The following is a 22369-nucleotide window of genomic DNA, read 5'->3' on the forward strand; positions in this document are numbered from 1 at the left end:
CTGAGCGACTGCAAAATACATCAGCTCTGAGCAAGGTGGGACGATCCTCAGGTTTGCTCCATCCATGTTTTGTAAGACCGACTCCACCAGTCTTATAACCAGGTGCACTGCTTCTTAAAGATTTGAAAATACTTCAGCAATAGCTTGAGATTTCCACACCTCCCCCCACTGGCAACCAAAAATTAGATAGGTATTTATTTTGATGATTGATTCACTCCTTCACTTTTTTTCTCCCCAGTCTCCCTTTTCCATCCCTTCTCCCTGTCTCTCTCTTCCTCATTCTTTGACTTCAACTTTTCTTTCTCTCCTGTGGGAAAGCAAGAATGGTATAGTGAATATTACATTTAATTTTGAGGGTGTCAGATTCACAGATACCTCTACCTCACAAGTTAACGAGCACTTAGGTTTCCTGAGAATTGGAGCAGCAGAAAGAGGCAGCTATTCCCAGGACATTCATCCTAGCAATATTCAGGCTGAGTTGACTGGATGCTTTCCATCTGCCTGGGAAATTCTGGTATTGAGTGAAATCCAGCTTTTGCGGCAAAGCCAATCTTATCAGCTAAAGACTGAGGTGCCAGCTGCTTTTGGGAAAATGATGTGAAAAACCATCCATGACTAACTATGGTACTTCATTTTTAAATATAAACATTTGTATGAGGATGAACTGTTGTAATCTAGCCTCGAGATCCACAGAGGCCTGATTATTACCCTTATTTGCCAGCTCCAGCCAACCCCCACCCTGGAAGGAGAAGTCGTGTTTGTAAGCAGCACCGTTTGCGCTTCCAGGAAAAGCCATGGGTTCAAACATTGCCTGCAACTTTAGAGCAAGATGAAGAGCTGAGGACAGATACTCCTGGGAAAGCCTCGGCGTGCGCTGAACTCAGTGATTAATCCACCAGAGCAGTTTAACCTCCATCCAGGGCAGGAAAGGAATCCCGGGATCAAATGGTTTGGAAGCTGGGGGAGAAGTATTGTTTCTCTACTGTTATCTCTGAATAAAGACAAGAATGTAAAATGAAATATAGTTTCACTATTTCCTGCCAGTGTATGGATCTTGTGCTAGCTTTTCCTTGCTCTCTCTGGTATGATTTTCCATCATTGATTGTCTTGGAAAAACTGTCTGCTTCATCCCGGAGTATAAAGAACACCAAAACTAATGCATATCTAAAAGCAGTGTTATCAAACTTCCTTTCATGGTAGTTTACCAGCTTTAGTATCTCTCTTCTGCACTCCAGGGAACTTTTTACACAGCCTTTCAGCTTTTGATTGTTGACTTATACTCTGTCCAGGATGTAAGTTGCAAAATATGACTATTTTTGTTGTGTCGTTTCAGATAACATCATGTACGAGGTGCAGACAGAAGCTGTTGCCAACTAGAATTGCTGTTGCCAAACAGAATTGCTCAATTACAATGTGGTGGGTCCTTCTACCAGCTCCAGCACTACAGAGATAACAGAGATAGGAGACATTCCACCTGACTTCCCACCGGCCAGCTGGATCATTGTTTGCAGGAGAAGATATTGGCCCAGATCTTTTCCTGACTAGTCCATTTTTAGGCTCTGAAGCACGGGTTGCTTTGTGGGTTTTACTCACCAAGTTCGAGCGTTTCTCATCTTTTCCATGCTCATGGAACTGCGGGGTGGGATCAGAAGGTCTCCCAGAAGGGGACTCATTCCTTTTTCCAGCTCACCCCATGGTTGTTGCCTACACACCAGGCTCGAGGGAAAAACTTGCCTGTAGTTCCCTGACAAGAGCTCCACGAGACGATGACTGCACATGCTGGGGTGATCGTGGCTCTGTCCCAGTATGTGCCATCAGACACTTGCTCAAAGGCAAGCATGTGCAGATGCCGCTTGGGGCGTTGTAACACAAGAAAGAAGTATAAGGCATATAGTTTGGAAACATTACTCAGGAATCACTATTCCTGCAATAGTCAGTTTTCCCCTACTCTCCTCAATTCCACGCTCTTTCCATCAGGGACACTGGGTGAAAAACAGTAATACCAGAGCACAAATGAAACAATGTAATAAAGTCTTATTAAAAAAAAAAAATCACCCATACTATTTGCCAAAGTCGACAACATCACTGACTTCAGGATAACATAGCCTTTCCTCTTCCATTGCTCCGATCTTACTGCACCTTAACGTCCCTTCGTTTCCCAGGGAGTCCTGCAGACCAACTTGAAAAATCGTAGGAAATAGGGCCAGAAGAGACTTTGGGAGTTTGCCTAGTCTGTCTCCAAACTTCATGATACATCACTACACCAATGTCATTTTGGAGAGATGATTACCTAAGCAGTTCTTGAAATCCTTAATTGATGAAAGTTTAACATCTGCTCTAGGTAATCTATTTTGATGCTTTGTCACCCTTACAGCTAGCAAGCACGTTTTCTAATGTCACAGCTGGGACTCCCAAGTGTTCTATCAAGAAATAAACAAATAGGAAATTTCTAAGTAGAAAATATTTCTTCTGTATCCTGTATGGATATAGTTACCAAACAAGCACTGAAGAGAAAGAAATACTTACTTTTACCAGCCTCTTGTAAATATATCTCACTGTAAGGCACCATCTAGAGAAAATAACAGATTAATTTAGTCCAGCCATACTTTCAACTGTGCTTGAAGTAGTCGAAGCTGTCAGTTACTTAGTGCTTTCACGCAAATACTTAATGAGAAAACAAGGTTTTAGTGCATTGTGATCTAAAACATTTCTCAACCACCTCTGTAAATACATATGCTTTGAGACAAGTGCTTTCTAGGTAAGCCCTCTGGGCATTCCGGGCAGTGCATCAGCATCTCAGAACGTCTCAGTTATGTGCACGTGCCCCTCGGCACATTGGGCATTTCCAAATACAAGGCAAATCTAACTTTTTGGCCACGAGCATCACAGTTTAAACGACAGTTTTCCTTGCAACCCTAAAAAGGTGAATTTAGTTATCAGGGCAGGAACACAGGCATCAACCTTCAGGATTTTATAACAGGCAAGAAATAGCTTAAATAATTATGACATCATGGCATGAAAGGTCATGTAAAATTATAGCACTGCCAAGACTACGGTGCCCTTGGGATTTGTTCACCAGATGTGGAAACCAGACAGCAGTGGAAGAAGATTGTTGCCATCTGAGAAGTTGAGACACTGCTATTAGCCTCGGTCCTGCATGCTGCTGAAGGAACAAAAGAGCAAGGAGAACAGCCTGGAATATTAAATTAAGCAATAAGGGGTGGCAGATTGGGTTTTGCAGTCACCACTCTTTCCATGTGTTGCAGGAAAACAACCAAGATGAACAGTTGCAGGTAGTCCAGGTGTGAAAATGTCTGCGCAGGCCCCATCTGTGAATGCGTTAATGCCGATATTTTGAAAAGGGGAAAAGGCCTGTCTGATACAACTTATATTTTAATTTATGTATTGTGTTACAGGGAGCGTCCTATGTCAGCTTAAGCAATAAATATTAAACTCCCGATTTAAAGAAGAATCCAGTTTGTAACTTAATTAAACAACCCATTCTTTTTGCTTGTTCCCATTTTATTATCTGACTACTCTTTACTCCAAGAGGAACACAGAATGATGTGCTGAGATACCCAATGGGGAACTCTTCTCTCATTTTCAGTGAAGAGGCACTTGCAACTGTAGGTAAGTAGTGCTGATACATCCACATGCATGAAAAGCAGGAATTGGGACACATTAAGTAAAAAAGAAAGTTAAAGGCTTCTCTGATTTGTCTCATGGTTGTTTGCACCCTGGATCATGATTACAAAAGCTTATATTTGCAGTAACTGAGTTTTAAATTTAATATTAAGTACTACGGTCATTTCAAGCACAGACCCGATATGGGGGTGTGTTGTTTAATTAAAAAAAAAAAGTCTTTGCTTGTCACTGGCACAGAAATATCCTTTGTCCATACTGCATATCACATAGAGAGAGATTACTGTCATAAGATAGTCACTGTCAGATCTGGATTTTATGTACATCTATTTCCAAAAATAATTGCAAAAGGTTACCCCTTTTACTTCAAATCCATAATTGATTGCACTAATTTGCACAAAGAACCTATGTAATATTTACTTTTGCTGTGACTATATTCCCTTAGCTTTGTCTGCAGATTAAGTTCTCTTCACACTTACACAGTCCTAAAAAGTAAATTGCCTAATGGATGGGTGGATAATTTTTTTCTCCTCTGTCAGGTACCAGATGTTGCTGCTGGTTGGAAAGACCTATGAGGATGATTTATTGTTTCAGCTAATATTTGAGTTTGTCACATACTTTATGTATTTTCACATGGGTAACTTGCAGCCCTCTAAAATACCATTTCTTGAAGATAAGTAGTCACACACATACATAACCTGTTGCAGCTGTAAGGCTGTCCTGGAGGAGGCAGCTGTGGATGGAGATGCCTCCCTAGCAATCTTAGAAGGTTGCTGAAGTGGAGGCAAAGAAGAGTTGAAGATGACAGGGCAAATGGTGGATTTACAGAGGACCAAAGACCGGGATATATGGGAACACTCCTGTGCAAGAGAGGGTCTCCAGTAATATTTCAAACCTTGCCTACTGTTGAGGAAAAAACTGTTTGTTTTTTAAAATATGGGTTATAACCATGAAAACACAGCAATTTGACAACACAACTGAAAGATACGTGTTCAGAAACTTTATTCTCTGTTTTAGGCTTTGTCAACTTCTTTCAACTCCTTTCTCTGTTGTACAATTGCTAAAGCCTACTTAGACTTTTCCAGTTTATCTTATCTTGAACACAGTTCAATTTTTTAATAAAACAAAACAAGCACTTGTTAATACACTTAGATAATTACCTCTTAACAGTAAAGAGTTCTTTCATTCCATGTTAGTCAGGATACAGCTATCACCATCTTCCTTGTAAATAGTACATCCAGTATGCTGAAGTGGTTTTACACCATGGCTTAAGTGTCAAGACTGCTGATACTTCAAATTGCAATTTACAAGTTGCCTTTCATTTTTACCAAGGTTTACATTTTGGGGATGATAATTTTTATATTTTATATCCCCTCAGACTAAACTTTCCTGAAAATTTTCTGCTATTTTCGAGAATTAGAGGGGAAAACCCCTGTTAAAAACTACCTTCTCTATAGAGCTGAGTGGCCCTCTTTGAGGCAAGCAAACAAAAAAATGTCTCATATGTGCCTTTTATAGTCCTTACGGGAAAAACAGAAAGAAGTTTGCACGTTGTTAGTTTGTCATATTGTCAAGAATTTCCCCATCTATTGATAATAAGCCAGCCTTAGGATAAGCAGGGATTTTTTTTTTCCATTGAGGGCTGGAACAATGCTGGACCGAAGTCAGAGTTATAGAATGAAGAAGACTTGACCGTAGGAATCTCGAAGTTATGAAAATAATGATGTAGAGGAGTGCACGAAGAGAAAAACATCACATAATTTTATAGATTCTTTGAAAAATTATATTCTGCTTTGGCCTCTACCAGAGGAACGGCAAGGAGTCAAAGATGCGTAAATCAAACTTACCTCATGTGGTCACTAATTGCCATCCTTATTGGCTGAGTATTGAGCTGAAGACATTTCTGAATTTAAGACGTGGAAAAATTCCCAAATGATATTAAATCCTCTGGAAGCTGTGCTTTGAATATATGAATGGCTATTACATATTCCCTTGAAAAAGCAGGTCTTCAGTGTTCCTGACTGGGTGCCCAAAAGAAAAAATTATAACATGAATCTCTCCATTTGCTTTTATATCCACAAAAAAAGCTATCACTATCAATAATAATAACAATAACAATAATAATAATAATAATAATGAGGTTTTACAAACTGTACTGATGGCTGCCTTTTTAAAAAAACCCAGTGAGATGGTGAAATAATTCAAACCCTGCTCTGAAGGAGAACTGATGTACAGTAAATAAAAGGCAGGGATTTTGGCCCCGTATAACGAAGGTGGCCAGAAATAGTACTTTACTACTCCATGAGTGAGCAACTTCTGTCCATGTACTGGCAGGTACCCAAGGTAAACAGTGGAACTCAGTGATATATTTATTGACTGTATCATAGTACACGTGTACAAACACATAAATCAGTATCGTATAGTACCTCTAAGTCTGCCATTGCTTAATTTAGGTAGGCTGGATTTTGTAATCTTGGTAATGCTGTTGTAACCTGATTTTGTGCATGTATTTTTGCATGTGCAAAGAAAAAGAAGAAAGAAAAGAAAAAGAAAAGTAAAATAAAAAAGGAAAAATAAATGTAAAAAGAAAGAGGAAAAAGCTTTTTCAGTAAATAGCACCAGGTAATACAAACACAGACTGTTTTCTATACCAATAGGTTTAAACTGTTGGGGGAGTGCGAGTTGCTTTTCCTCTACATTACGGTGTTGAAAAGTCCTCTTTCAGAACATTAATAATCCCATTTATTTCACTGGTAAAGTTAGGGGTTCCGTGGATATGATGTTCTTGTGTGGGCAAGGAAGAGAAAGGGGTATTCAAAAAGGCATCCCTGGTTTCTATGGTTTCCTGTCAGGTAGAGGACAATTTCTAGACATCTGGTTTTTAATTTAACCTTTGTGGATCACAAGACAAGTTCTCTCTAGACCACCTGTTTGCAAAGCAGAAGGGAATTTCTATACTCTTTCCTTTCAGAGATTTGTGAGACTAAATTGCCTTCAGAAAAATAAATTTCAAGTGTTTCTTTGGATGGAAGTTGTGTTAATGGCAGTGCCGCCTTCTGCAACAGTTTGACAAATACCTAATGTCAAAGCCACGGTACAAGGCAAAGTAATTGCTCAGGTGTTTTTTTTCAAGCTTCCAACCTTTGTTTTACAAAAAATGGTAACTACAGGCACAATTTCTTTTAAAACCATACAAATCCCTTACGCTTTCCAGCTTCCTTTGAGTTGCTGAGGGAGAGGGGAAGGTAAGCTGTCAGGGTATGCAAAAATTTGATACCATGTTAAGCCATGGTGATGCACTGGAAATACCCCCCTGCCATTAGTAACAGCATGCTTTATCCTGAATAAAGAAGATGGTATTATCTGCCAGAAATATTTTATGGAATTGACTTACATTTGCTTTGGCCAAGTTATGGCTGACTGAAAACAAAAAAACCCTCAAAGCATTCCTCAAATGTATTATATTTCTTGTTCAGAAATAACTGGGAAATAAAGTAGGAGCAACTTCTTTACTGACAAGCACCAATGATTTGATGGCGTATTCAAAATGCAGCGAAAAATTTTTCTGCAGTAGTATTATTTTAACAAAGAAAGCACTGAACTTTCAAGATCTGTACATATAATTGACAGTCACAATTAGTCTAGACGTTGAATGCTTTTAGGATCTCACAAAGCTCTTTAGAAAGTAAAATTGAAGTTGCAGATTCAATGCAGGTACACTTGCCTTTTTTAATACATGAACACCCTCAAAGGAGACAGTTGATAAGTAGATGCTCAATCTCGCAACTGCTTTTGATGCTATCAGAATATGTAATAAAAATAATAATTTATTAATGTATGTTTTACAGTAACTAAAACTAGCACTGATGTTAGCCTTCCCAAACACTGGAGAGCTCCAAATCAAGATACAGGTCTGAGGATTCACAGAAGGGCAGAGTCCCGAATATTTCTCAGACTGGTCCAAAGGGTGGAGTCAAACTGGAAAGAACTTGGTAAAAGTTAGTGAAGCTCACCAAGACCAGCAGTAACATAAAAGATCAACAGCCAATAATGCCTGAATAAGTACAACGTTCTCACCTCATCTTGTCTTCTGAATAAATAAATATGAATTGTCTATAACAAGACATTTTGAGAGGTGGCTTTAAACACTATAATGGGGATCATGCTGAAGTATGGTGCAGCTGGTATTTGAAAAACATCACAGCACAGGAAGAAACTGTCTGTTAACCTCAACATTTCAGAAACAATTTCCCTCTCTTTCAGATGGAAAGCATGCCTGCAGAACTGAGCGTGGAAGCAATTTGCTTCAAAGGTGCTGCTCTGTTACAGGTGACAGAGCAGACCAGGAGCAGATCTGCAGAGCTGAACAGCGTTAACCGTTGGTATTGAGAACCTGGCATCCTCACTGTGCAGTTTTTAATATGTTGCGTTAGGGACAGGGCATTCCCCGCTCTTGGACAAGCTTCAGAGGGGTCCCAAAGACCAAACGCCCACTTGCGATTGAAGCGCATGTCTTCTTACTTAGCTGCATCCAGAAAGAATTCAGTTGATGTGCTCCGAGGCCACTCCACGATGTGAACCGAAGTGCTGTAAAAGCAGGTTACCAGGAGATTCACATCAAGAGCACCTTCCTGATGCAAACAAGCAGACTGGTTTTTCTGTGTAATTACAGATGGTCAGAGCACCGCAGCACTCCCTTGGCATTTTGGAAGGTCAGGCGTCATAACTGTAGTAGTAATACTTCTGGGAAGGGCTTTGTTTTAAGACAAAAATGATTTCCCAGCCACTATTAGCCAAAAATTTAATAATGCTCCTCCCTAAATATCACTATATTTTTATAGGAGTTTATTTTATAAACACTATGAAAGTATTTTCTGTAACACCAAAATAAACACGATGCATAGATTTACCTTTTGTTTGTCTATTTAGTAAAACAAATGATCTATAATCCAGTCCCTTTCAGTTACAACAGAGCAGTGCACTGCTGACTGATGCTCTACAGCACAAAGACTGATTTTATGAAACTAATTTGTGTGCACGTGTGCTAAAATATAAAGCCTCTAGTACTGCAGGCTGTGGGTAAAATGCTGTAGGCTGGGTGCAAAGCCCCTGGTGGGGTGCTGGAAAACAAGGAGGCCAAAAAGTCAAGTCCAAACCAGGTAATGGGCTCCCTCATTACCTCTTAAGATCAAAATCTGAGTTTTACTCCTGATTTAGAAGAGGATATCATTACCACCAGACTGGGTTATTGGTACAATTCAAGATCAGCCAAAGGTCACATATTGAAAGCATCAGAATCAGCTCCTGTGGCACCTTAAATTTTTCTTGGAATTCACCCAACCAGTCCCAGAGAAGGTTTAACATTGCTTGGGATATGAGATCATTATAGCCCAAGCCGGTGTGACAGCAGACCGTAATAGTGATGTTTCTGAAAAGGCAGATTGGGAAGAGGAGACTCATAATCCAAATAAGCCAGTGATAAAGGAGCTTGTTCTTCTTAATAAGAAGCACAGAATTTCCTGTATTAAACCAAATTAGTAAAGAGATTTCCATCTGGGAGACGATGCTGTGCTTTGTCCACATTATTTAAAAACAGTCAAATCAAATATTTAAAGTCAGAAACTTGTCTGAAGTCTTATCTGCAAAAAAAATTACGCTGTCTGCAACAGGACATAATGTTCTTCAGGGCACAGTGTGTTGCAATAGTACCTCTGCCTTTTTGAGTGTTTTAGCTACTGTCACATGTAGACAGTTGCTAGTTTTCCTATGAGACAGAATAGAAACAGGTGTTGCTGCCAAAAAAAATTTAAAATACTTTTTCCTAATAAGTCTTAAGCCTGTTCTACTTGTCTCCACTTTACTGAACTGACACCGAGAGCCACAAAAACATTTCTGCATCTCTGGATAGTGTTCCTCCTGCCCACCCTCATATTTTTAGTTCTTAGCTCTTCTTCACCTGTAAACAGCTAACCTACTTTGAAGGAGGGCTTCTAACATTCTGATGTATCACTACTCACTTTAGGAATAGGGTGCAGCAAAACTTATCATCCCTGAGAGCAGTGAACATCCTCTGGCTGGTCTCTGTGGAAAGGGCTGAGGCTCATGTCATTGACTCCTTAGTCCATCTGGATGGAGGTTAAGCTACAGGACTGAGATAGCTGCGAGCGTTTGCCTCTACCATCGCTTGTTCTGCAGGAGGAAATACTGGCTGCCTTCTCTCATTATTTCCAGGACTTTCAGCCTCCAAAACTAGCAAGGTCAACCTCCTATCACAAGGACTAAATGAAATACCAAGGAGCAGGCTGTGTAAAGGATTTAAGTGTTGTGGGCTAAGTGACACCACAGCTAGAGATGGTCACTGGCATGCAGCTTCAACGACCCCCCCAAACAAGTTCTGTCACACAAATGGCAAAGCTGTTGGTAATTGCAGTGTCTCAAAGTGTGGAGGGGTATCATATAGCTCATGGCTTTTGCCTTAATGTTTACTACATCTGTAAGGGGTGGGGGATATTATTACACTGATAAAAAAGAAATTACGTATTCCTGGAAGACTCCTTAATAAAAGGAAAAAAAAACCCAAACAAACCACCTTTGTAATCAACTGGCAAAAGTAAATCTGGTACTTCCTCTATTTCAGACCCTGAAAACTGACTGAAGGAGGGATGGGATTTCTGTTTCATAAATGTATTAGCAGAACAATTATGATTTTTTAGCATATCTGTTTGACTGCCCACAAACTGGATGTGGCTTTCTTTGAACTTGGCCCCAAATCTAACAGAATCCATGCTTTTGTGGAGTTTATTACCCAGCAAGAAGATTTTGTTTTCTGTCTTCAGGGGTTGTTAGATTGTTTGACAGTTCCTTGCAGGAAAATCTTCTAATCTCTTTGTGTACTTCAGCCCCAAACAGCAGCTCCAGTGCACACCCAACTTTGGAAGAGGCAGTCAACATTGGCATCTGGAGGTCTCATTCTGCCAGCAAGAGCTGGCATGGGGCAACAGCTTTGTCCTCTGGGTCACTGCTGCAGGTCAACAAAGCCTTGGGGTACCTTCATCAACGTGATTTGGACTTCAGACAAAAAACAGCTGGTAAAGAGCGTCATGGTGACAAGTAACATAAGGTGCTCCCCTTGTTTCTTTCTTATTTAGGATAGTTTAAAAGAGTTCTGTAGTCTTCCTTAACTCTGAAGTTATCTCCATTGAGAAGATATTTTAACAGAGTTAGGATGTTACAAGTGGAAAGGCAGACAAATTATTAATATTTTCACAGAATCTGGGCCTATTAGCAAATCTCAAAAAGGGCTGAGGATCCAATACATGCTAGTAAAGTCAGGGAGACACACACCAGTTACAGCAGGCTTTATATCAGCCCCTTAATGCACACCAAATATTTAAAATGAGACATTCAGTTTCTCACGAGTGTATCCCTCATATGTCAAGTATACGACTAAGTGCTACACAGAACAATTTTAACAATACCATTCCCACACTTATCTGGAAGTAACATGTGCCTTGTGTTACTTCAAGCCTCAGATGCTGAAAGCAAAAGCGGTTTGTCTGAAAAGAAAAAAACCCAATCTTTTTCTCTGCAGATGGTCTGAGCAAATGGTGTCTGTCAGCATCTCGGTAACAGAAACCAGATGCAGAGTGGCCATCCAGTCCTATAAGTTTGCCCCCAATTTATGCTGCAGAAATTACATTAAAAGAAATTTCTGGAATTGTTTAGAAATGATGTAATTGCCATCCAAACACAGATTATAACTCTTTATTACTGTTATTCCTGCTAATGCAATCATTCTTGGGTGGCTGCGTGGATGCATCAGACATAATAAAACACGGTAGAAATAGCTATTTTCCTGAAATACTTCAGCAGCTGTTATAAACTTAGTGTCTTTTGAACGAAAGGATTAGATCATGGAAAGAACTGAAACTGACTTTCTAGGCCTTTCTGAGGCTTTAGGCCTTTGAAGAGAAGCTGAACCACTCTGGCAACAGCGTGTAGCAGATACAAAGGGCATTTGCTTTGGGTAGGAAAGGTAACCAAAACTGGTTACTAATACTTGAAGCCCATTGGACAAGGTCAAGATTTTGCCTTCAAATATATATAATAAACTTCTATCAAAAACAAGGTATAAAAAGAAAAGTTTTAATTTCGACAGACTAGACTTTTGGGGGAACTGGTCTTTGAAAAAACGTTTGACCACCTTTACCGACTCCATCAGAATGAAATCTCTGTGCTGTCTTGTGAACAGGAAGCTGCAGTCAGTTTTCAGTAAACATGTGAGACCCACAGCAGTTTAAACAGAGCATGAGAAGCCAGTGAAGAGAGGAAAATACCATTATCCCAGTGAAAGGTGTAGTAGAGCAGAGCTCTTTCATTAACGGTTTGTAATTCCCCATGGCCAAGGACCTGTGGCCGAAGGAAGAATCATAATTTGTCTAAGAGACAAATGTCTTTAATGAAAACAGACAGGACTCCAACATCAGCCCTAAAATGATTTGTTAGTGGTGGACAGGCAATTGCTGTGGGAAAGACTAAGCAAAAAAAACCCCAAAGTTGCAGTAAAACAGTTACAGAGCTCACAAGCTGCTACCTTTTGGAGCCTTCTGAGACACCCCTTTGATCTCTTGAGAGTAGAGGACATGCATGACACAGAGACCTGTGGTTACATTTCTGCACAAGGAAGGTGCTGACTGTGATTTTAAGGAAACTACACACTGCTGTATCTGCCTGGGAAGACCTTAGTGTAACTAAGGACCAGTAGTTGTTGATTCTGCAACAAAAATACCCTAAAACCTGAAATGAAATAAGTTCACCTATAAAATCTTTCGATCGGCCAGTCCTGTTTTTTCAGGGCTATGTAATAACCCTAATCTGATCTTTCTTTCATTGAAGAGAATACAGGGGAACAGTGTGGAATGCTTTATCACTTACAGGCAACATTTCACACTTTTAATAAATTTGTGTGCAATTAGGTTTTATATATAAATTGAGTTTTATGACATCCTAAAATATTGAGTATTAATAAAATGAACAGTAGCTTTTTATTGATACCAGTAGAATGGATTTGTTAAAATGTGGAAATGATCATCCCACTGAAGCGGTCATATCATTTATGAAGCATGTGGTTGTTCTCATGCAAAACACAATATATATTTTAAGGAAAGGAGAACAAATTTACAGGAACTTGGATTTAGTCTCAGCTGTTTCCACTGGGCTGGATATCACTGCTTCTCTGTGATAACTGTGCTTATAAAATCCCAGCCAGCCCCCATTAGCCTCCCCCCTCCACCCCTGCCCCTGCCACTAATTTAGCATTTATACATAGCTTGCATTTCTATAATGAAAATAAATTAATTAAGATATATTGAATTTCCCTCTAGAAACAGGATCTACTTAAAAGGTAAACAAAAAGGTATAATCAATTTAACTTCTGTAGTATAAATGCTCCAGTGCAGTTAGCTGGACATTGAATAGTAAAAAGACTTGGTCCTACCATCCATTCTAAAGCTCCTTAATCACTATACCATATAATAAGGTCATATTCTCAGGTTTTGGGTATATTTGGATATTTCCCATAGGCTTTAATGGAACCAGACCTATATGACCATAAACTAAATCCTCCCTCCCTTCCGCGTCTTTAGTGAATCTAGATACTTTCTGTTCATTGTATGTTAGGGTTTTATAAATAGTGAGTTTTAATGCCTTCTAGCTTTCTTTGGTCTAAAATGCTCAAGACTGACTTTTTCCAAGAGATTTGCAGAGCTTGAACACATACTGTGGGCTGGCACGAAAATCCCTCCATGAGCCTGCAGAGCCTGTGTTAAACTGCGGGTCTGACAGGACAACGGTAACAGTCTCTCAGTGCCTGAAAAAACTGCAAATTTGTAGAGCGTACAAAGAAATCTCATTGACTGATTGTTTTCCGGCATTTCTGGGGCAGAAGGTAGGAACTCCTTTCATCTCTGTAGTTTAACTTCATATTACTTTTTTTCCCCAAAGTAAAAGGTCACAGATGCTGCTTCAAGCAATCTGAGCAGGCAACATTGTAGTGAGGCAGGATAAGGGATATAACTAACCTGATCTGACTTAATGGGAGGCAATGAAGATTAAAATCGGCTTCAAAAAGGGAGCGAATGGAATGAGCAGTAATCACAACTCCTGGGCAAAAATTAAAGCGAGGTAACAGGAAGTTATGGCAAGAGGGACATCCAGTTACCTTCACCAGCTGTTGCTGCTGTTTGAAATACATGCAAATTTGCATTTTTGATCCCACATTTCACCACAGTTGTCTGCTGAACCTCCACTAAGGAACTCAAGACAACAAAGCACCTTGTGATCTTATCAGCTGAAGACATTTACCTCCCAAAAGTTTCTATTGCTGCTAACTGCCTGAGATAAAATACTTCTCAAGACTGTCAAATTCCCAACTAGGAGCATTAAAGAAAAGCATTGGAGATTGAACCACCCTTTAAATTCACTCTGGATCTTGGCACAGATAGCCTAAGAGGCTCTGGAGCTAGGCTTCTGCTTTGACCCATTGTTTTCTCCAGAGGGAGTGGGCTGATGGATGTGGCACTCACCTGAAAACCTCCACATCTGAATTTCACCTTTTCAGCCCCTGGGGTCTCTTGAGATCTCATCTTCTTCCTGTTTACACATTTCAAGTAGATTCACAGGGCTTAATGAAAATGTAAGAGCATTTACATCTGTGGAAATGAAATGTGATTTTTTTTTTAATAAATGAACGTATTTAAATAAATTGTGAAAATATTTTCACAAGAAAAAAAAGCAAGCAGGGAAAAGAAGCAAGGGCAATGAAGGCCAGACAGTGAAGACAAAAGTATAATCAACTATTTTACATGACAGCATAAAATTAAAGGTCCCCTTTTTTACTTTTTCAGAAACTTTTTTTTTTTTTCAGTTTGGAATTCTGAATTTCTTTTTTCTGCTTGGAAAAGAAAAAGTTGCTGTGAATACTACCTCCCATAACACCCACTAAGATAAGCTGATTCTGCTTTTCCCCTGGCATTTCTGAATGCTGCCCTTATTCAGTATGAGGCTGAGCCTGTTTCCCTACATCTCATAAGTACTGAAGGGAGCAATGCTTGTCTACATATTACAACTCTGGGAGAAGCTTGCAATTCTGAACTGTTGGTTACAGGAGTAATAATTGTTAATTATGGTGAAAGGTGACTCTAAATGTTCTATTGAGGCAGCTGTTTGAGGAGGACTGGAGTGCACCTCTCATGCCAGGGTGGGAGGAGTAATGGAAGAGGCATTTGGCTCTGTTAATCTGGTTACAAGCTCTATCAAGTCTTGGTTTTGTCTCCTTAATTTTGAAAAACAATCATGATGTGACAGGGAAACACGCCAGGCAAAGGTAACCTGGCATGCAGTCTTCTGTCAAGGCAGGCAGGAGTGTTGGTGTTAGGTTTTGACAGGTTGACCAGACATGAAGAAAAGGAGAAACTCTCTTGTTGCTTTAATTGAGTAAGTTCTCCCATTCCTCACTTCAATTTGTCAATGCGCAGAGAAGAAAGAAACAGAGAGACAGTTCTGCTGCAGCTTTTCTGTTCTTCAGTCCTTGAGGAAGATGAGGAAATCTTCCATGCTTGGTCCCTTACCTACAGAAATACAGTAATTGCCACGTACGTCAAAAGACCTCTGACCTATTCCTCTAGCAACTGAGTAAGCTTCTTCCCCAGCAATGTCACTGCCTCCTGACCTAGGAGATGGAAACTTACACTCCAATACCAGCAGGTTATTGAGAATCACCTTTGTCAACACGGTAATAAACGCCTCAGTACTGCCTGCTCTGAAGACATCCCTGGTTTGCCATGAGCCAGGGTTGGGGGCTGTGAGATGAGGCAGGGTTCTTCAGCATCTCAAGATAAGCTCGGAAGATCTGTCAAGATTAAGAACCAAAGTCAAGGTCTAAAACTCATCTCAAGTTCTCTGTGTTGCCTCCAAGCAGTTTATCCCAAGGGAAAGATGAGATATAATTGAGTTGTCCTGGCACCATGTCCTGTGCTTAGTCTTCTAGTTAGCAGTAGCTCATTTTCATTATCTTTATTTCATTATTTTTTTTCATGAAGTCATTCACTGTATCTAAATGAAGTGGGTTTAGATCATATAAAGAAATTCCAGTGCCTTTACCTCTCTCACACCAGCTTCAGCATAACAATCCCGTAGGTCTAATCCTGTAAACCATAATAGGAGAAACTGAAACATACCACCACACAAGATAATTCCTACTAATAAAACACGTCTCTGTCTATGGGATTATTTTTCAAGACTCCAGTTTCTAAGAGTAACTGATTGCATTTAACAACCTTCTGCTGCAGCAGCATATAGTTAAGTAAATTTCTCAGTTTCATTACTTTAAAACTTAAAATATCAATATCTAAATTTTACATATACAAGTATTTTTGAACTAATTGTTCAGTCCAGAAAAGGCTGAAAATCCAGATTTAGGCAGGATAATATAAAAGGTCTGTAATAAAAACAAGCACAGGTTGGTCACCAACCAAAACAAAATATGTAAGGTGCAGACAACGCCACTTTCTTTAAGAACACAAATTAAAATAAAGTGCAGGCCTCTTGACGTCAATATTACTGTATTTGTTGATTTCTGTCAAGCCATTCAGACTGATGCGTTTTTGAAAGTATACTTCATTTCATTAAACAAGTTCATATCGTTTCTCTTGACAAGAAATGCAAGATAATTGGAACAGGGGAAGCAGGAAGTAAATAATAAACTTTAAAAATTAACTAAACTCCAGGACATTCAGCCCTCTGTAGGATGTTAAGCTTTTGTTCCCTGAGCAAATGGCTCTAATCCATAACGCTTTAGTAGTGAATGTCAGTTAAAATCATTCAGTCTATTTGGGATATGATTTCATCACCATTCATGATAGGTACAGGAATCAAACTGCAGCCAAAAGGTAGGTGTACTTATGACAGCCCATTCAGTTGAACTGTCATCTTCACCACAGAGCTAGTTAAGTAGTTATACAAGATAAATGATACCTAGATCATATTATAGGGGGAGCTCTGACAAAACTGCTCATTTGCATGTCATCACTCATCCGGTCTTTACGTAGTGAATTATATGAAAACTCCTCGTCTGGCCTTGATGGCAAGGCATTTGAATATTTCACTAGAAATACCCTGACATACATATAGATATCTTAATCTGAATTATGATGGAACTAAACTAACACTGGGAGAAGACCAGCTTTCTGATGATTTTTATTAGGGTGATATACCTCACTCTTTAAGCAGCACGTGTATTTTCAGAGTACTGCCACAAATTATCCCTGGCTTTTTGTCTTGTGCAATCTAATGCAGAGTTTCATCTTGCCCCTGAAGTCGAAACATTATCTGATTATTTTTAAGAAAAAAAAAAGAAGCTTTTGTAAAATTTGCCAATCAGGTGTGCATCATCATAACATTATCACAGAATTTCTCCTGGAACTGGGAGGGGAAACACAGTTATCATTCTGGTGTCTAATCCTCAGATCTGCACCGGTCCTTTGCTAGTGTGAAATGAGGATAAAGGACGATACATGTTTTAAGCCAGACTGTGAATACAGTTAAGGAATGGCTGTTTAGAGAAAGAGTACGGTGTTCTACAGCATTAGTGGTGTTCTGCTGTTATATTATTTTTGCAATAGTACATATCCTTTTCATGCTGAAGACATTTTCCTTTCTGGTATATCAAAACCAAACATTATTTGGAAGAATACTTTCTTATTAGAAAAGACATAGAAGAAACTTGGAGAAATTATGCTTCAAAAGATCTATTTTCCTGGACACACACTGGGGTGAGAATGACAGAAGCTTCTTATTATTTAATATATTTGAAGACATTCTAATGCCTTTGAATAAATAAACCATTTAAGAACACACTTAATTGGTTCCTATTTCTCTGTTTCTGTCAGGCAAATGTGACATCTAAGTTTTTATAATCAAAGCTAAAAGAGGAATTTTTCTCCTGACCAGGAATTAGAAATGGTTTGACCATCAAATCATTCATTTAAATTGTGACCGATCTCCAACTCTCCAGTGAGGTGCCAAGCTTCGTTGTACAGATGGGGAGAAAAGACATAACATACTCACCTGAGAAGCGCAGAAGGGACCCCGCTGACCCGGCATCTAGGCATCTCCAGGACTGTGAAGAGTTTTTCTGCCAAGTGTGTATGCCAGAGCTCTTCAAAATAGCTTTTCAGGGCTCCATCCTCAGTCAGACTCCAGTTCTTTTACCAGCCTAATGATCCAGTCACAACTACTTGCAAAGCCCTCCTCATCCCAGAAAGAGGCTCTGAACACGTTCTATAAATGGGTAAAAGACAAAAATATAGTTTGATGATTTCACTGTTTTTACCTCAGAAAAATGCTAGAATCACTCCAATTTCAAGAATAAGCTGAGTCATGGGAAAACACAGGCAGGTAATCAAGACCCAAGCATAAAAGGATCTAATAAAATGTGGGACCCACATACACTTCATGAATTCGGGAAGAAAATTTTGCCTACACTGAAAGGGCCTCTTTGTTAGAAAGCTGGATTATCTTTAATTAAGTGCAAGTGCACACATTTATGCAGAAAATTTGATTCCTGAATTCTGTTCAACTCTTTAATAAGAGTTGCCACCGGCTGGGTACGCACAGCTGCGGCCAAAGGCAGAGCGGGCAGAGCTGGGCTGTGAGTTGTGAGCAAGTGGTACAACTGCAACTCCATGGCACACCCTGGGAAGCACAAGATGCACTAACAACAAACAGGCACCAAACCTCCTTATAACGCTGCCTTCGTTTATGATGTTCAGGTGTCCGTGGGCGGTGGAAATGCATATAAAGAGTCACCCAAGATACAAGTGAGGTAAGCGCATAACACAGCCTCTGCACTGAGCAGGAATTGATCTTGCAAGTCAACAAAGTTCATTTTCTTTTCTCTCAGAGTTGTAAAGATCAGCAGAACATCAGTGATAACCAACACAGTTTATGCCACAGGGATTAACGGGATCCTCATGCCAAAGCAGTTGTTCGTCACGTGTTTCTTAGATGTGTCTCCTGAAATCGGTAAAAGTAATTTGGCGGAAAATCACCAGCAGCCTACACAGGATCAGATTGCCATATGCTCTCTTATCCTGCTAATGATTTTCATTCTTAGCATAAAAATGCCTCGTGAATAACAGTGAAAAAATTATTTTTCTCTCTGAAGTAGGAGTCTTTGTTCACAATATGATCATAAATATTTTTGGTTTCGTGATAACAACAGGTGATATGACTCTTGGTAGTGGAGATTAAGACAGTTACACTGGGGCAAAAAGTTTGTTCATAATTGCAAATCAGGAAAAAATATTTAAAACAATGACAGTAGTCTTGAAGTATGGTATGATATAGTCTAATAGACAGCCAGCCAACACAGTTCTCACAGATGCCAGGGGGAGTTCTGTTACTGATTTAAATGGGAACAAGATCAAATTCAAGTTCAGACAGAAGCAATACAGTAAGCCCTCACTATTTCCATTACAACAGTATTCTGGATGTATAGCCCAAAAAGCAGTTTTATTGGGAATAAAAGCGATATGTGGGAGTGATAAAAATTAGAAGTTTTATCCATAAAAAAATATAATAAAAGGCAGCATTGTCAAAGGTAAATCACCATTGTCAAGCAGCTTGAAACTATGATGTAAAGAAGAAAGATACAACATGTGGCTTTTACCACTAGGGAAATGCAAGGCCAATTATGTGGTACAAACATCATTTTATTGTGCAAAATAGGTGAGGAAACTGTTCACGTCACAAGCAGATGCCTTCTATTTCTAAAGAAAAATCAGCCTGTATCTTTAAATCTTGTGTGGAAAACAAGTGCTTAAACTACTAACTTGAGCACTCTTTCTTTTTTATAAATGACTATATAACATGAAAGTGGAACTCTGAAGTCAGTGGGATGTTGCTGAAGGACAATAAAGCCTGGATCTTCCAAAAAAGTAAATAAGTACATCCTAGTGAAACTGGGGGAACGCGCTAACTGCACGGCTAAAATATATGCATCTTCCTGGAAAAAGGTCAAAACGATCTTTACTGTGAGATTTTTACCTTGACAAGTTGATATCTCTGGTTGAATCCACACTGCAGGCATAGGGGGGAGCGGGAGATCTGCAAGTCAGGATGCGACCATTTCCTCGTGTCCTTTTAACGACGCCTAAGCAGACAGGCAGGAGTCTGTGGTGAACTCTCATACTCTCCAAGTTAGGGGTAATGAGAAGGCATCAAGGCCCGCAGCCTTGGCCATGGAAAGCCTCTGCCCTATGGTAAATCCTCAGCCTACGCAGCTTATGGTTCATGGAAAAGCTTGTCAGTCTTGAAAATTATGGAGTCACAGGTTGCAATGTCGAGAACTGTTGCATTTAAATTGCTGTGTTCCATGAGAGTCTTTAAAATGTGGATGCAAAGAAAAAGTTACTAATTAAAAACATCAGCTATGACTTGGGAAATGCATTACTCTAAGCTTTGCAGACTGTGTTGTAAAGCAGTATGTAAAACCTAAAGATGCCGGTTATGTGATTTCATGTTAGAGGTCATCAGTCACTGCATCTCACATTTAACCTTCTCGGAGAGAGGAAGCAGAAGTACGACTTGCATCCTGCAGATAATTCTCAGCAAAGATAGCAGACCACAGTGATGGAGCATGCTTTCAAGGCAGTAACTGTGATACTACCCTCTTTGCAGCTCTAGGCAGAAAGGGCATATCTTGGGGAAAAAGAGAAATGGTCAGTGGGTTATTGCATTTTGTTCATGTGCAGCTGCTGAAATGTTTACAAGAGCACAACTAACCAGGTACAAATCTGAGAAATTCCAAAACCTCTAAATCTCTTCAAGGGATCAGACCATTCCTTCCATCCAGGGACTAGCAAAACACAATTTCAATTGTTTTTCAATTACCTTCTCTCTCTGAGATCTGTAGTCCATGCAGCACAGTCCCCTTCACCTCATTGGCATGGGATTTAGCCTTTCCAGCCACTACAGCTGTACTTTCTGCCATCCTCCCTCGAAGGCTTAGATCCTCAGTGGATGTAAATGAGTGTCATCTTACTCATGTCTGAGGGACTGTGCCACCTTGCAACAGCTGAAGGTCCAACCCATCCTTCCCGAACATAAGCTGCTTTTGAAATAAAATTTTGAACTTTGGTGTGATTACACTTTCAACAACTGTGTTAACTATTATTAACAGCATCTTTTTGCAAACCTAAGCACTTTCGCGTGGCAGCTGGGCCATGCAGGTTAGGGGTTTCTTGATGCAGAGTATGTTCCTTGAGGAAAATTCACCAGTATGTTAAATAGCTAATCTCAATCTGTTCAACAGAGCAATCCAAAATTAGACCTCTGGCCAATCTTAGCTACTGGTATCTAGGGCAAATCAAGAGAGATGTTCAAAGACCTTCCTCATTTTCCTTCCACACATGGGGGTGTGGGGAGGTGTAGAAAGGGAAGAAGAAAGCTAGCTACAGATCACTATTCCAGAACAGGAGCCAATCTACCAGATTTTCAGATAGGAAACAAGAATAAAATTAAAGTAGTTACTTCACGAAAGACATTCGTACTTAGCAGTCTGTGGTAAGCAGAGAGAAGAATTTCTCGTTAACAAAACCAAAATGGACTGACTGACTATTTTTCAGAATGAAAATTAAAGACAGATGTGAAGTGCCAGTGAGAAGGGTGCAAAATCATCTACTGATTTGAACAAGTTTGGCTGGAGTGAGAAATGGACTTTGTAAAACACAAAGGAATTTCAGAGGTGTTCGATACTACAAGTGCTGAATAATCAGTGAGATTTGTTTAACAATTCAGCTATTTTACATATCTCCAAGATGAACGCTTCCCTCTTCTGGGAAGATATGGCAGATAACTTAAGAAACCTACAGACCGTTAGGGAATATCGCAGGGAAATCGCAGGGGTTCTAGATACATTGCAGTTCCAGCAAGTCTTTAAATAAGGCATTACATAAACTTATTTATATAAGGCAGTTGAATCTTGACTAAAATTGAACAGGTCCAGGCTCAGGAGCAGAAATCTCTCCCAGTGTTCCCTACTTCCATTAAAGCTTCAGAACCCCTCTTCAGAGCGGGAAAGCCAGTACCGCTTGAGCAGCAGTTTGCAGGAAGATTCAGGGTGCCCCAGGACCTGCTGCAGACAAGATACTCACCAGCAGGTTCTGCCGTATGTGGTACAGCTGCCTGGGTGATCTGAGTCCAAGCCAGACACATTCCTTCTGGGTTTGCTACGAAGTAGACTAACGGGAGAAATACAGTCACCCTGTGCAGGCCTCCGAGATGAGAGAAGGCAGAATTTTGTTTTAGTTTGTTGCACTTTGCATGAATGGGACCAAACAGTTTCTGTATGTTCATAATGAGCAGATTAGAAGTTCTGGAAAAACAGTTTTCAGCAGAACAGGTCAGACAATGCATTTCTTTCCCTGACAAAAATGTTAAACTTCGCATAAAGAATTTAAAGGGGAAATATTACAAATCTGATATTCTACAGAGATCAGCAACAGCTGCAGTACCTTACAGGAGGGTAGTGCAGACTCTGTGCTTGCCCTGTCCCCTTCCCACTCACTTCAGGCTCATTGATTAATTAAAACTTCCATTATATAGATATACACACACACATGTTGGAGCTTCCCTTTCTGGTAAGAAGTTTTGCACTAGGAAAGAAAGT

The 22369-nt window shown here is 39.8% G+C and overlaps 1 long non-coding RNA gene across 2 annotated transcripts; it reads right to left on the minus strand.

Annotated features, from left to right (window-relative positions):
- Window positions 1–2515: 2515 nt before the first annotated feature.
- LOC128145321 (uncharacterized) lies at window positions 2516–21232 on the minus strand. Of its 2 annotated transcripts, XR_008236447.1 has the most exons (5): window positions 19747–21232; window positions 17767–17979; window positions 14226–15550; window positions 5490–5663; window positions 2516–2569 (listed from the first exon to the last, which is right to left on the minus strand). It is a non-coding gene; the product is annotated as an uncharacterized LOC128145321 (long non-coding RNA). The 2 variants fall into 2 exon arrangements; XR_008236443.1 differs by lacking the exon at window positions 2516–2569 and having other exon boundaries at window positions 4563–5663; window positions 14226–15269.
- Between the last annotated feature and the right edge of the window lie 1137 nt (window positions 21233–22369).

Source organism: Harpia harpyja, chromosome 1 (genome assembly GCF_026419915.1).
Source record: "Harpia harpyja isolate bHarHar1 chromosome 1, bHarHar1 primary haplotype, whole genome shotgun sequence".
Lineage (NCBI taxonomy): Eukaryota > Metazoa > Chordata > Aves > Accipitriformes > Accipitridae > Harpia > Harpia harpyja.